The sequence below is a fragment of the Camelus ferus genome, chromosome 13, assembly GCF_009834535.1.
Source record: "Camelus ferus isolate YT-003-E chromosome 13, BCGSAC_Cfer_1.0, whole genome shotgun sequence".
In the NCBI taxonomy this organism is placed as follows: domain Eukaryota; kingdom Metazoa; phylum Chordata; class Mammalia; order Artiodactyla; family Camelidae; genus Camelus; species Camelus ferus.
Genome location: NC_045708.1, coordinates 45,988,414 through 46,003,922, shown reverse-complemented (window position 1 = coordinate 46,003,922; position 15,509 = coordinate 45,988,414). Strand labels below are relative to the sequence as shown.

At 36.5% G+C, this 15,509-nt stretch overlaps 1 long non-coding RNA gene across 2 annotated transcripts in view; it reads right to left on the bottom strand.

Moving 5' to 3' along the window:
- Positions 1 to 1,948: 1,948 nt before the first annotated feature.
- LOC116668044 overlaps positions 1,949 to 15,509 on the bottom strand; it is a 38,595-nt gene continuing 25,034 nt past the window's right edge. For both annotated transcript variants that reach the window (XR_004325104.1, XR_004325105.1), the window contains 3 exons: positions 10,069 to 10,187; positions 3,786 to 3,873; positions 1,949 to 2,375 (listed from right to left, as the gene is read on the bottom strand). This is a non-coding gene — a long non-coding RNA (uncharacterized LOC116668044). The remainder of the gene's footprint in view (positions 2,376 to 3,785; positions 3,874 to 10,068; positions 10,188 to 15,509) is intronic.

Genomic DNA, 15,509 nt, shown 5'->3' with positions numbered 1-15,509 from the left:
CATTAACTACAGTAGCTTCTGGTGAATCATAGAATTGCAGAAATGGCAGACATGGAAAGTCCCTGAGTCATCTAATCAAGTTATCAACTTCCTTGGAGATAAGGACTTAGAGTCTTTGTTTAAAAATAAACAAATGAACAAGCAAGCATAGAAGCAAGCAAACAAAATAACAAACAACTCTATTTAATTAGAAGTCCAGAGGGCTTAGAAATCTCAATTCTTAACCACTACTTCCAGGGATTCTCATCTTTGGGGAAGTATTAAAAACACTATAATCTGACACCTTCATTTTTCAGATGGCAAGATTGAAATGTACATAGGAAGCGATTTGTCAGTCACCCAGATGGAGGAAAACTGTTAATACTCCTGAAGGACAGATACCCTACAGTTATTACCCACGAGCCCACCCATATATGTACAACTATATGTATTTCTTTAACACAGGGTTATAACTACGTAACATGGTGGTTAAGTAGTTGCCCAGTGGATCCACAGACAAGATTGTATAAAAAAAAATCTTGGGTCTCTCGTGGCTAATTCCATGGTAAGAAGGAACTTTTTAATTCATTGTACATTATGTTTAGGTTTATAATTTCAGAAAATTCTTTATCACAGCAAAATGTGTTTTCAGAACTTGGCTTTCTTGGGAAAGATAAGACTTTGAAATGCAAATATACCTTTTTGCACAAAGAGTTGCAGTGAATCAGAAAGCCTTGTTTAAAGAGAAATGAGCATGTAAAATTGAAAGCAAGATGAAAGCATAATACAAGGATTATTCCCTTTATCTTGGACATTGGCCAGAGTTTATTTACCTATTTACCTCATTACATTAAATCAATGTGTCATGAGGAACACTGTTCTGGAGACACTTATAGATACACTGCCAGCAAAGATTTTTCCTGATCAAAGCTTGAAAAATGCTACATTAAGTTACCCCGACTTGGAAATACAGAAAGCACGTTGGCTTGCTGCTTTTGGGCCCAACGGCAGGGTAAGAAACAGAATACCTAGATGACGGCATGGCAAGGCATCCACTCCCTTCTATGGAAGGAGGCTGGCTTTTGGGCGCTGACAGCCCCTCCCTCATGCCAGGGTCTTGAAGAGCAGCAAGCCCCCAGCTCTCATCTCCTCCAGCTTGGCCAGACCCTCGTTCCCTGCTTTGACTGCCAAACTTCAGTCACACTCCCACGAACAGCAAGGGAGGCATCAAGGAGCCCTATCCTCCCACTTGTAATCTCATCTTATGACCACTTCTCTTCTATGGCTGTGTCAGGATGTTCCGCAACTGCACAGGGAACTATATTCAGTGTCTTGTAGTAGCTCATGGTGAAAAAGAATATGAAAATGAATATATGTATATTCATGTATGACCGATACATTGTGCTGTACACCAGAAATTGACACAACATTGTAAACTGACTATACCTCTATTAAAAAAAAAAATGTTCCTCAACTGAAACCTAGTTTTCCCCAATTTTCAGTAAAATACATGACCTCAATGGATAGAATTTAACATTTAAAAATTTTTAAATTTCTTCCAAAATTTATTGTTAAATCCTTGGACCTGCTATTCCTTGTCCGTATTCAAGTTCAGTATAAAGTAATGCACTATCTTACACAGTGGTGTCATTGGTTATTCTCAGTTGAACAGATCGTAGTAGTTTGTGATTGTGCAAAGAGCCCTGGGGTACGTAACCTTACCAGGATCCACGGACTGAATACTCTACTACCTGCCTTTACTGAGGGCTGACACCAAAAGTGGTCACTGAGGCTGTGGTCATGCAGCTCCCGCACCAGTTCTCATGAAGACATTGTTCCACAGGTCACCCCACATCTGTCCTATGAAAAACCACACTGTAAATTTAGCGGAGAGTTTGATGTCAGGAACTAGCCTGTCTTTTGAAGGACTGTGAAGTGTCTGGCAAACGTAGATGTTTACTAGATTTTATTGATGATTAAATGAGTAGACATCAGGTTCAGTGTGAGGGGAGGAAGAACATGGCTTGTTTTTTTAAAAATCAGATACTGTATGACATATTGTGTATTCTGTTTTGCCTTGGTTGCTGGGAAGCTTAGCTCTAAATTAATGCTTGATGCAATAACTATTTTACCCCAGGTCCCAGTCTCAATTATTGGCCCCCTTCCCAGAGGCTTTATTTATTTTTAGCATTCTATTGTACATGCGTTTTTGTTACTAACAGTTTTAGACTATTGTAAGATGTAGAATAAAGTGATGTAAGAGGTCTGGAGTGGTTCAAGTCTGCTGATCCTTGGCCAAATCACTTACGTCCTCTGTATCTGAGTTTCCTCATCCGTTATGGGGAAAGTTGACAGGATTACATGAGGCGATGCTTAGGAAGTGCTCAGCAGAGTGCCTGGGACATGGTAAGCAACTGGTAAATGTTAACTGTACACAACAGCAACAATAAAAATTAGTACAATATGAATTATAAATACCTTAAATTCTTTGTGTGTATATTCTGATAAAGCCATTTTAATCACGTTAGTTTTTTTTACCCCAGAATTGCTTCTAATACTAAAAGTGAATATTTCAATAATGCTTAGGCACATTTTGAGTGATTTGCATTTTAACTTATGCAAACATATGATTTCTAATGTTCACTGACAGAAACGTTTGGATCCTTACAACAACCTTCTGAGGTGGGACTATCATTTTCTCTGTTTTTCAGATGAGACCATTGAAGCACAGGGAGGTCAACTTATTTGCCCACGGTCATAAAGACAGTGAGTGGGAGAGCTGGCATTCACCCTCAAGCACTCCAACACCAGGGTGGTTTAACCGTGGTGCATTCGGCTTCCAGTCAGTATTTACTGAGCACTCACTACGTGCCAGGCTCTGTAACAAGGGCATTACTTGCAGTACCTTATTTAATCCTTCCATGTGAGGATTAAATAAACCATGTGAGGTAGACCTACTGGAAGGTGCTGTTGAAAAAATAACCCATTGGGTGTAATATAAAGATCAAATCTGAGACCATCTGCAAATGAGTAGCATGGTCAAGATTAATACATTATTTCTTCTCCGATCTTGGAAACTTTATTAATTGAATTCATGGTTGAGGAATACAAGATCTTATGTGAAAAGGGGCCACAATAATGAACAAGCCACAAAAGACATCTTCATCTTTACTAAAATTAAACCAGTAGACACTCTACACTCAACAGACCAGCTATGGCATTTCACATCCTTGGTTGCTAACAACCCAGATTCCTGGAGTGTCTCACAACTCAGTTTTAGGAAAAATATGGCAGTTGCAATAAGTCTTGCAATGATTTGCACTTCGAGTCACTCAATGTGAAATTTGGGGCAATGTGGAATAATATATAAATGTATATGTGAAGTCTAGAATTCCTCCTAAGGGTGAACCACCAATAGAGGGATTGCTACATCAGTGGTGTTGTGGGGTCCACATCCACAAGCTGCTGAATGAAGCACCTGCCAAGGGTTGATATCTGTCTCCTGAAGGTGAAAACAGTTGCAAGGAAGAGAACCAGGAAAGTTTCACTCTGCTCTGGGATCACTTTCCAGGTCTAGGATCTGTGACACGGATCCAGCTGCTACTTAATGCTCAGGACAAACTATTTTGCTCATATCCACAAACCACTAAAAAAAGAGAGTCAAATTCTTTTTAAGTATAGGCCACTTGAAATGCTTTCAAGAGGAATCTCAGGGTTTTGTGCTACTAGTCAAAGACACAAATGATTAAGGCCTTAATGAAGCAGCTCAGTTGCTGGTAAAGCCAGGAATTTCAATGTGTCATTACCTGTTGCCATTTTGTTTCTTCAGGGAGCAGGCTGCAAGACAGAACGTAGTGTGTGGATGTGTACTGAGGGCGCCCTTGAGGTCAACACCTGTGGAAGGGAAAGAAAGGAAATAGGAGTGGACAGAAAATCAGGGCCAGTGTGTTGCAGGCTCAGTTGTCCCAGCTGACACCCACTGGGAACTCTAGGGCTGAACAGGCCTGTTAGAGTTGTCCTGCATTGGTTCAAAGTAGTCAGGCTAATCTAAAGTGGATGTGGGCTGTCCCTGTAAGGGAATAATCTTGGGGGAGGCAACTCTCTACAACTGAAGCAATCCTTGAAGGGGTCAACAGCTGTCTGCAGAAAGTACTTCCACCATCAGGGGCAAAGAACACTTCCTGGAAGGGGATCTAGGTAGCCCATCTCCATAGCCACCAGAGTTCTTACAGGACCATTTTCACTCAGTCAAATAATTATTGTTAAGCCTCTCTAAGAAGAACACCTTAACAGGAGTAGAGCAAAACTTCTGGTATCTATTATTACCAAATATTTTCAGCTTAGCAGCACCTATCCAAGATTCAGGAGCTGAGAATCTGTTCAGGACTCTCTCAGCTTTCTTGGCTGATTTAGTAGGGAAAATCGGTGACATCTGAATTGGAAAGATGGCAAATCATGCTCAACGAAACAAAGTAGAGAGAGGGGAGGAGAGTTGTTACAAAGTGTAAGAAATGATTTTAATATACTACTCAGAAATATTGATAAATTTTACTTTTCATAACTGAGGAAATTAACCAAGTTATATTTGTGAGTTGCTAGATACACACATGATAGATGGGATCAACACAGTGTTGAGAAGAGATATTTTTAAGGTTTTAAAAATTTTTGTTGCATGGAGATTTTCAAACATATACAAAAGTAGGGAGAATAGTTTAACAAACTTATGTACCCATCACTCTGATCACATAAGCCAATACAAGGCAAATGTTGTTTCATCTGTTTTCCCAGCCACTCTCCTCCTTCCACTGAATTACTTTGGAGCAAATCCCAGATATTATAATATTTTTTCCCCTATAAATATTTCAAAATGTATGTCTAAATTATAAAGAATAAAAAACCTACAATATCAACACATCAAAAAATGAGCAATAAGGTATTACTCTCATCAAATATCCATTCAGTAATTGCCATGAGTTCCCCTATAGTCCTAGAAATATTTTTTGACCATTTGTTTTTTAGAATCAGAACCCACATAACATACACTAAAACTGATTGTCTCTTGAGTTTCCTTTAATTTATGGGCTCTTCTTTTCATCTCTCTCTTTTTTTATTCCTTGCCATTTATTTGTCAAAGAACCCTAGGTTGTTTTTCCCGTAGAATGCTCCAAGACCTCATTTGTTGATTGCATTGCCATCGTGTCCTTTAACATGTTCTCTTTCCCTTCTTTCTGTAACTGAGAGTTAGATAAGGAGGCTTGATCAAAATCGGGCTTGATTGATTGACTGATTTTTAGTTGGTGGCAAGACTACTTTATAGGTGGTGGTATGTGCTTCTGCTGTGAGGTCTGTAATATCTAGTTGTCTCCTTTTTATGATGTGAGTAACTGTTGATGATCATTGCACAGAGTAATTCATTAGAGGTTGCAAAGGTTGCAAAGAGGTTATCCTTTGATTCCATCATTTTTTTTTTATAGTAGCTGAAATAGTTCTATTAAGAGAAAATTCTCATCAACAGTTTGTGCAATTAATACATATTTAAATATCTGAAGTACATTTCTTTTGAAAATGTTATGATAAATTTTTGATTCTTTAATTTACCAGTTTTCAAAATAATCAGATGGTTCCCTGGTGTCCTCCAAAGTAATTAAGGCAGTCAAATAACTGTGTTTTTAAGTCACTTTGGAATAGTTTCTGTATGGTTATGCCTTCCACTCTACACAATTAGGTTCAGGTGCATTATTTGGTTTTATTTTCTTCAAATTTAGCCGAGTGGAGAAAAGTATGTAGAGGATGCTACCATTTAGGAAGATATTCTCATATATATATACACATATATATGTATATGAGAAGTTCCACATTTATATATACATATATACTATATATGTATATATGGGAATATTTCATATATGTGTGTGTATATATGTACACACACACATATGTATACAAATTTTGGAAGGGTAAACCACAAAGAGGGGGTTACCTGTGGGAGAAGGATGAAATAGGATGGAGGATAGAAGGATAGAATATTTTTATAGATTTGACTCTAGAAACATGCTCATGTTTTACATAATTTTTTTTTTGCTTCCATGTCTTGGTATGTATGTATGTATTTATTATTTATTTATTTATTTTTATATATAAACATTTTTAAATTGAGTTATAGTCATTTTACAATGTTGTGTCAAATCATAATTTTTTAAAATTACATTAAATAAGAAGCAATCCCTAAATCTCAAAAGAACATAACTTTTGAAGTCTGCTCCTACCACTTTAGAACAGGAAAGCCCTCAGCAAGTTACTCAATAAGCCTTAACTGACCCTCTCATTGGGTTAATATGAAGATTCAGTGATGTACGTTAAACACAGTTGACACAGTGCCTGGCATGAAGCAAGTGTCCAAAGTATATTAGCTATTATTTGTAACCCTAAAACTTGGAACAAAATTATTTGGAACCAAGTATCCATTTTATATGAAAATTCTCCCTGAAATCCTTCTTAACACTGAAATCTTCCAAGATATTTAAATATTTCACTTACAAAAACACAGTTTTTCATAAAATAGATAAACAGCAGGTTTATACTGTACAGCACAGGGAACCATATTCAATATCTTGTAGTAACCTATGGTGAAGCAGAATATGGGAACGAATGTATGTATGTTTCTATGAGACTGAAGCATTGTGCTGTTCACCAGAAACTGACACAACATTGTAAACTGACTATACTTCAATAAAAACGTATTTTAAAAAACCCCAAAAACAAAAAACATAGTTTTTCAGAAGGGGGTCTACTACAGCCTCGAGAAGGGGAGTGGTGGTCGTCACCAGCCCAGCACAGAGACTCTGCTGAGAGCTGGGACTCGGAGGCAGCGTTAATTTCACCTCGCTCCAGTGAAGGAGTGGCAATGTTCACTGCACACGAAGGACTTCCCTGCCTCCTTGAGCAGAAAGAAGCTTCTAGAACTCCACACACAGAAGCGTAGAGCTTTCGTTGGTGGAGAAAGTGAGCCTTGCTGGGCCAAGGCCCTTGGTGAGGGGAAAGCCTCTTCCAGCCAGTCTTCCTTCTGACACGTTCCTCCTCCGTTATGCACGTACCTGTCAGCATCGCCCCTACCAGTCATGAGTCTGAGGGGTCAGCACGTGGCTGGCAGGGGGATGTGTCTGAGAGCCATTCCCACAGCAGGGTGTCTAGCACTATCTAATCTATACACCAAAGTGCATTTGAGCCACATAAATATGTCCCACTATACCCAGACTAAATGAGTTTAGATCCAACTCATTTTTTCTTTACCTGGATCCTAAAGTTGCTATTAGATACCCCAAAACCACCAGCACAGGGGAAAGTGGTATGGGGGTGTAGGGGCATTGCCACGTAGAGAGACAACAGCCTTAACCAATTGTAGTTAAACTACTGTCTTTGCAAATCTGTAACAAACATGCGACCATATAAACACATTGTTGGGGAGCCTCTCGGGGCCTTGGTAGAAACTCTGCAAACTAGGGACCTTGTAGCACGAGCTTTGTCTGAGTCACAGTAAATCTGCCTCTGCTTATCAGGAAAGCTCAGTTTTCAGAAGGATTTTCTGGGAAATCTTTTTATAGAACACAGCCTTATTTCTCAATTTATTAGCCTGTGGGTTGAGGTATTTCCGTGTCCAATTTTCTAAAAATGGAGAGACCTGCATTTGAAAGCTAAAAACTATGAGCAGTGGCTGACAGGGGCAAGGGGGTGGCATCACCGGCTGCCTCCAGAATAGCTCTGAGGGTGCAACAGCCATGGCAGGGGGCCATGTCTGAGCAGAGAGTAGATGTACCCCAGACACAGGGCCGGGAGGGGACCACTGATGACCACAGCAGTTAACAAGATCAGTGACAGCAGAAGGGAAGTTCCTGAAAACCTCTCCTTTCCAACCCCCCAGCTCCTTACCCCTCCTTCCCCACCTCTCCACCAGGGAGCTATAATTACACTGGACAGGTTGAGCTGGAGAATTTTGGATGTGTTCCCATTATGGCCTTATTGATATCCCCTCTGTTATCATGCCTCAGGCCCCCAGCCAGGAGAAGCACCTGGGCTAATTCTATTTATCACCAGATCCTTAACATCCCCTGGGGGTGTCAGGACTCATCATTCCAAAGACAGCACGAATGAAGAGTATTATTGCAAATTACCCATCTCAGACCTGAGCCCAGACTTCTGTTTTGCATTTTTATAAATGGCTAAAAGGTTAACTTAGATTGAATCAGTTAAAACCATAGCATTTTAAATTTCACCAAGGTTAAAGGTAACAGCTTTCAAAACTCTTGATTTCAGAATATCAGGAAGTGACTAATGAATTAATTGGAAATTATTATTAGAATTAATGGAGCTTTCAGAACTGCCCTTGTGAGCTCTGTAACAAACTCTTTTTTGTTGGAATTTCAAAAAAAAAAAAAAAAAAAGTCACCCAGAACATGGCTGGAAGTTCCTTAGATGCATATCTCTGTAATGAACAGGAGGTTTTAAAAAGTGCCCTGCTTCTACAGCAGACTTTATTGCTTTTCAAGATAGAAAATATTTTAGCTTAGAAAATAACAACCACCACCATTGCCCTCTTTAATTCCTATCCCTCTGACAGAAACACAGTGAAAGAACAAGTCAGTTGAGGGGACTCCTGATGGCTTCCCATGGTTGTAGCTCTATTGTGGGACAGAAAGGACATTCAGAAAGAAAAAGATTGCATCTGCATTTTCATAAGGAAGGAATGTGATGCAGTCTGCATATAAGTGAGACTTTGTGAAGTATATGCGTTGTTGCCAGAATGGATCACATAATAAATGCATTTATGCAATTATTTGTACAGAGTTGTCTTCCCTACTAGATTATAAACTTCACGTGGGCAAGGCTAAATTTTTTTTTTTTTAGTTCTCCTCTATGTCCTTAGATGCTAACGCAAAGAGGATGCCAAAAATATATATGGAGTAAGTACTATCAAGGTCCCAAAGAATGCTTCAAAAAAAACAAACAACTAGGGCTCACATTTTTTAAAAGGTAATAATATTTAGGGAAGAGAACCCACTAGGTTTGAATAACATTTCATTTTGTAATAATTCCAAACTTACCGAAAAGTTTCAAAAGTTATACAAAGAACTCCTGGGCACTCTTCAGCAAAATTCCCCAAATTTTAATATTTGCCACACTTTCTTTTATGTATAAACTTGAGAGTAAGTTGCAGACATGCTGCCCTTTTACCCCTAAATACTTCAGTGTGTAATTCCTAAGAACAAAGATATGCTTTTACACAGCTACCATACAATTGTCAAAATCAGGAGATTAACAGTGAGATAGTATTATTTTCTAATCAACAGGCATTATTCAACATTGCTCATTATCTTAATAATATCTTATCCAGAAATAGAAAATTAATTTTTAAGGATCCAGTCCAGGATTACACATTGCATTATCGTATCTTTACTCTCCTTCAATCTGGAACAGTTTCTCAGTCTTTTTTAGTCCTTCATGACAGTGATGTTTTTGAAGAGTATAGGCCAATTATTTTGTAGATATCCTTCAGTTCAGGTTTATCTGATGTGCCCTCCCTTCCCCAAATTCAGATTTTGCATCTTTGGCAGCATCATCAGATAAGTGATGCTGTGTCTCTTGCTGTGCATCACATCAAGAAGCACAGATGTCAGTTTTTCCATTACTGGTGATGCTAACACTGATCACTTAATACATAAGACGGTGTTTGCCAGGATTCTCCACTGTAAAGTTACTATTTTCCCCTTTGCAATTCTTCCTTTGTACTTAGTAAGTATTCTGTGGGGAGATACTTTGGGGCCATGTAAACATCCTGTTCCTCATCAAAGTTTCACCTGCCAGTTTTTGCATCCATTGATAATTCTTGCTTGAATTAGTTACTACTGTGATACTTGCCAAATAGTGATAATAGTGATTGTCTATCACTCAATTATCTATTGATGCTTTTATTTACATTATTGTTTTAATCATCGGGGTTGTAATATGTTAATATCATTATTTATTTGGTGTACATATTCTCCCAGATTAGGCTCCCATGGTCTTTTGACATGTTCCATTATTTTTGAGCATTACCTTTCTCTGTAGATAACAAGATTTTCTGGGTTTGACCTGAACCTTCTCTGCCCAGTCCTGGAATCAGTCATGCTCTCAGGAGACTTGTTTCCTTTAAATGGAGAATGGTCCCAAATTTACTTTTAAAATAAAATAAAAACAGAGAACACACAATTACTCAATAAATTCAATGAACATTTAAAACATACTCTAATCTATGTCATTGCCAGTTAAACAAAAGAGACACTAAGTTAGATTCATTAAGACAGTGTAGTATGGTGTTAATTAATTAATGGTATTAATTTTTTTTAATATTAGAAGTAATCAACTTAGTTCTTTCTTCTCAAATTAAAAAAAAAGCTCTCCATATATTAAAGCCTTGGTTATGAAAATAAAACAGAATTATTAGAAGAAAATTAAGAAAAAAGCTTTAGAATACAGAAATAATACAAGATTTCCTAAATAAGCACAAAGTTACATATAAGTTTATAATTGTTGTATCTGGTAGACTTTTCCTTTTATTATTGTGCATTGATCTTCTTACCACTACTAAATTCTTCATCTCAAAGTCTACCTTATATGATATCAGTATTTGCATGCCAGCTTGCTTTTGATTAGTATATTTGCAGTGCATGTTCTTTGGTCCCTTTACGTTCAACTGTTTTCTATTATTTTGTTGAGGCATGACTCCTACAAACAACATACAGGTGGATTTTTATTTTTAAAAATTAAACCTGACATTTTGTCTTTTAATAAATTTGTTTATTCCACTTACAATTATTATTCTTCCTGATATACTTGGACTTGTTTCTAGTATTTCATTTGGTTCTTCTGTTAACCATGCTTTTTTATTTTCGAGACTTCTTAAATTGGTCATTTGTGTCTTTCTAGGAATCTAGACAATTCATCTACTTTGTTTAATTACTGGCATAAAGTTATTAATAATACTTTATTGTAATCCTTTTAATTTCTGTAGGGTGTGTAATTTCATCCCTGATTTTAATAATGTATGTCTTCTCTACTTTTTTCTTGGTCAGTATAGCCAAAAGTTTATCAATTTTACTGATTCTAGCAAAAAATTTACTTTTGATTTCTCTCATTTTCCCTACTGTCTTTCAATTTCTAGTTTTATTAATTTAGTCTCTGATCTTTTTACTTACTTTAGGGTTGACTTTTTTGGTTACTGATTTTAGATCTTTTTTCCTTTGTAATAAACATTAAAGGTATAAATCTCCCTCTAAGCCCTGTTTTAGCAGCATCCTATTTATTAGAATAAATTGTGATTTCATTTTTGTTGGGTTTAGGTATTTAAATTATTTCCCTTGTGACTTCTTCTTTGACCCAGAGTTATTTGGAAATATCTTCTTTAATTTCCTAATATTTGAGAGTTTTAAAGATATTTTTCTGTTGTTGATTTCTAATATAATTTTATTATGGTCAGAAAGCATACTTTGTACGATTTAGATTCTTTTAAATTTATTGAAACTTTAATAGCCTGGCATATAGTCTATGGTGGAAAATGTTCCATGTGCACTTGGAAAGAATATGTATTCTGCCAGTTGTTAGGCAATCTTCCATGTATGTGTTAGTTCAAGTTCACTGGTAGCATTACTCAAATCTTCTATTCTTACTGCTTTTCTAACTGCATCAATTACTGACAGAGGAGTATTGAAACCTCCAACTATAATTATTTTGTATTGTCTATTTCTGTTTTTGATTCTGTCAGTTTTTATTTCATGTACTTTGGGGTTCTCTTGTTAAGTACATAAACATTTATAATTATTATATCTTCCTGATGTATTAACTCTTTTATCATTAGGAAATGTCCTTCTTTGTCTTTAATCTCATCTAAAGTTTATTTTCTCTGATATTAATATAGCTATTTATGGTTACTATTTGCATAGTGTACATTTTTCCATCCTTTTACTTTCACTATATTGTATCTTGGAATCTATAGTGTGTCTTGTAGACAGTATATAGTTGAGATTTCTTTTTCAAAAATTCATTCTGATGATCTCTGCTCTTTTATGGAAGTATTTAATTCACTCACATTTACTGTATGAATGATATGGTTGAAATTACTTTTGTCATTTTGCTTTTTGTTTCTATTTGTCTCATTTTTCTGTTGTTTCTCTCTTTTCTCCTTAAATACCTTCTTTGTGTTAAGCAAATATTTTTTATTCTTTTGATTTTTAAAAAAGTTTATGTTACAAGATGCATCTTTAACTTATCAGTATTTTATGTTAATGCTGACTTACTTCTGGCAAAAAAAATGCAACTTTGCTACAGCAAAACTTCATTTCTTCTGCCTTCCTTTGTGCTTCTATTGTCACATATATTATATCCATGTAAACTCAACAACACAGGGTTATAAATATTGCTTTAAATAAACACACAATTAGATTTGTGTTACAGTCTGACCTCATTCTCTTTCAACACAGAGGAGGACTTCCTTTAGTGTTTCTTTTAGGGCAGGTCTCCTAACAATGAATTATCTCAGTTTTTGTTTATACAGAAATGTTTTTATTTCACCTTCAGTTGGAAGGATGGTTTTGCTGGATATAGAAGCTTTAAGAATGGTTTTCCTAGAAACTGAATTCTTTGCTGGCAGTTTCTGTTTGCTCTTGAATCTGTCATTTCACCACTTTCTGGCCTGTGTTATTTCTCATGAGAAGTCAGCCATTGATTGTGTTTTTGTTTCTCCCGTATGTAATGAGTCATTTTTGCTGCTTTCAGCATTTTGCTGCTTCGCCCTTGTCTTTTCTCCATTTAACTATAAAACGTGTAGAGGTGGTCCTTTTCATAGTTATTCTGTTTAGAACTGATTGAGCTTCCTGGATCTCTCGGTTAATACTTTTTAACAGATTTGGGAAATTTCTGGTTATTATTCCTTCAAATAATTTGCTGCTCTTCTCTCTTTCTCCTTCTTGGGGTCCCATTACACATATGTTGGAACAATTCACTTTGTCCCAGAGGTTTTTGAAGCTCTGTTTGTTTCTTTTCAATCTTCTTTTCTCTCTATGCTTTAGAATACTTTTATTTGCTCTATCTTCATGTTCATTCTTTCTTCTCTCCTCGTAAATCTGTTGTTGAGCCCATCTAGTGAATTTTTCATTGCAGTTTCTCTATTTTTCAATTCTAGTTTCCATTTAGTTCTTTTTTTATAGTATTGATTCCTCCACTGAGATTCCCTATTTGTTGACTTGGTGTCAGTGTATTTACCCTTAATTATCTGAATATATTTATAATAGCTGCTTTGAAGTTTTCTCTGCTAAGTCTTACATCTTGGCCCATTCAGAGATAGTTTGCATTGGCTGCTTTATTCCCTGGCCACGGATCATACTTTCCTGTATTTTACAGGTCTAGTAACTTCTGGTTAACAATTGGACATTTTAGGTACTATTTTGCATGACTTGATTCTGTTTTGTTTTTCTGAGTTTTTCTCTTTTTTGTAATTTGTCTGCACTTGTACTGTGGAATCTCTGTCTTCCATAGTGTGCAGTAACCGTTGTGTCTACTCAACTTATTATTCTAATTTTAATTTTTTCAACCTGGCCTCCTGGGGTCACCCCATGTCTATGTAGCTCAGTGGTCAGCCAAAGATTGGTATAGAAGTTTTTCTCAAACATTTCAAGCCTATAAAACTTCCACCCTCTGCCTTTTGATCTGTGTGTGGGCTGGAGAATCTATCCAAAGTTGCAACCAATTCCAGAATTCCCTGGCTTTCACTTATACCAGATTCTCTGAAGTCTCTCCCAGGCATGTGTGTTTCCTCAGTCAACCACGTGTGTGTGGAGAGTTAACTCAGGCCTTTTGTGGCTCTCATGTTCAGAATCTCCTTGTTAAATTTATGCCTGGCCTATTCATCATGCCAGTTAGGACAGCAGCCTTACACTGGCAAAGCTGTGGGCTTTCTCCTGTTTCCCCACAACACCCCACCATTTGCTGGCAAAACTATGGGATTTTGTACCCCACTTCATCCCAAGTAAATTACCTCCCCCTACCTCACCCTGCTTTGGCAGCAAAGCGGCTGGTTTTCACTGCTAGCCCCAGACTGGTAAAGCTACAGTTTTGTCTAATGAGTTGGGGGTGGGGCAAGGAACAAGAGAACAGCAGCCTCAAGCAAGAAAGCCAAAGGCTCTTGCTGCTGTTACACAAAGCTCTCATAATCTTTCACAAACAAATATTTCTCAATTTGTTGTATACCTTTGGTTTATTTCCAGTGCCCTTAAGTTGTTATTTTTGACAATTTCATCCAGCTTTATATTCATTTTTTTGCAGAGGGAAATTGTCAATCTTTTCACAGTATTATCATGTGAAATTTTTATTGAATTGATATTTTTCTCCCTTTTAAAATCTGGTTTCAAAGATATAGATTATATTCTCTATTCTTTCAGAAGTTATCTTTTAGTATTCAACATTTATATATATCTTTTTTACAAAGTCTAAAGTTATTCTGTTTCTCCTTGTATCCCCCTCTAAACAAAACAAAGATTTTAGCTTGTTTTAACTGCATTTTATTATTGTTGTTGTTTTAAGTTTTAGTTCTGTATCTTTACAACAAAATTTTGTATTTTTTTAAAATTTCATAATTATTAGAGGGGAGGATATAGCTCAGTGGTAGAGTGTGTGCTTAGTATGTATGAGGTCCTGGGTTCAATCCCCAGTACCTCCATTAAAAAAAAAAGTATTGGTCAATTAATCTTTGACAAAGGAGGCAGGAATATACAATGGAGTAAAGACAGTCTCTTCAGCAAATGGTGTTGGGAAAACTGAACAGCTACATATAAATCAATGAAGTTAGAATACTTCCTCACATCAAACCCAAAAATAAACTCAAAATGACTTAAAGACTTAAACTTAAACGTAAGATAAGACACAATAAACCTCTTAGAAGAAAACATAGACAAAACATTATCTGACATAAATCTTAGCTTTGTTTTCCTAGGGCAATCTACCCAGGCAATAGAAATAAAAGCAAAAATAAACAAATGGAACCTAATTAATCTTATAAGCTTTTGCATAGCAAAGGAAACTATAAGCAAAACAAAAAGACAACCTATGGAAAGGGAGAAAATATTTGCAAAACATGAGACTGACAATGGCTTAATTTCCAGAATATATAAACAGCTCATACAACTTAATAAGAAGAAAACAAACAACCCAATCCAAAAATGGGCAGAAGACCTAAAGAAGCAATTCTCCAATGAAGACATACAAATGGCCAATAGGCACATAAAAAAATGCTCAATGTCACTAATTATCAGAGAAATGCAAATCAAAACTACAATGAGGTATCACTTCACACCAGTCAGGATGGCCATCATTAAAAAGTCCACACACAATAAATGCTAGAGAGGGTGTGGAGAAAAGGGAACCCTCCTACACTGTTAGTGAGAATGTAGTTTGGTGCAACCATTATGGAAAACAGTATGGAGATTCCTTAAAAAACTAAAAATAGA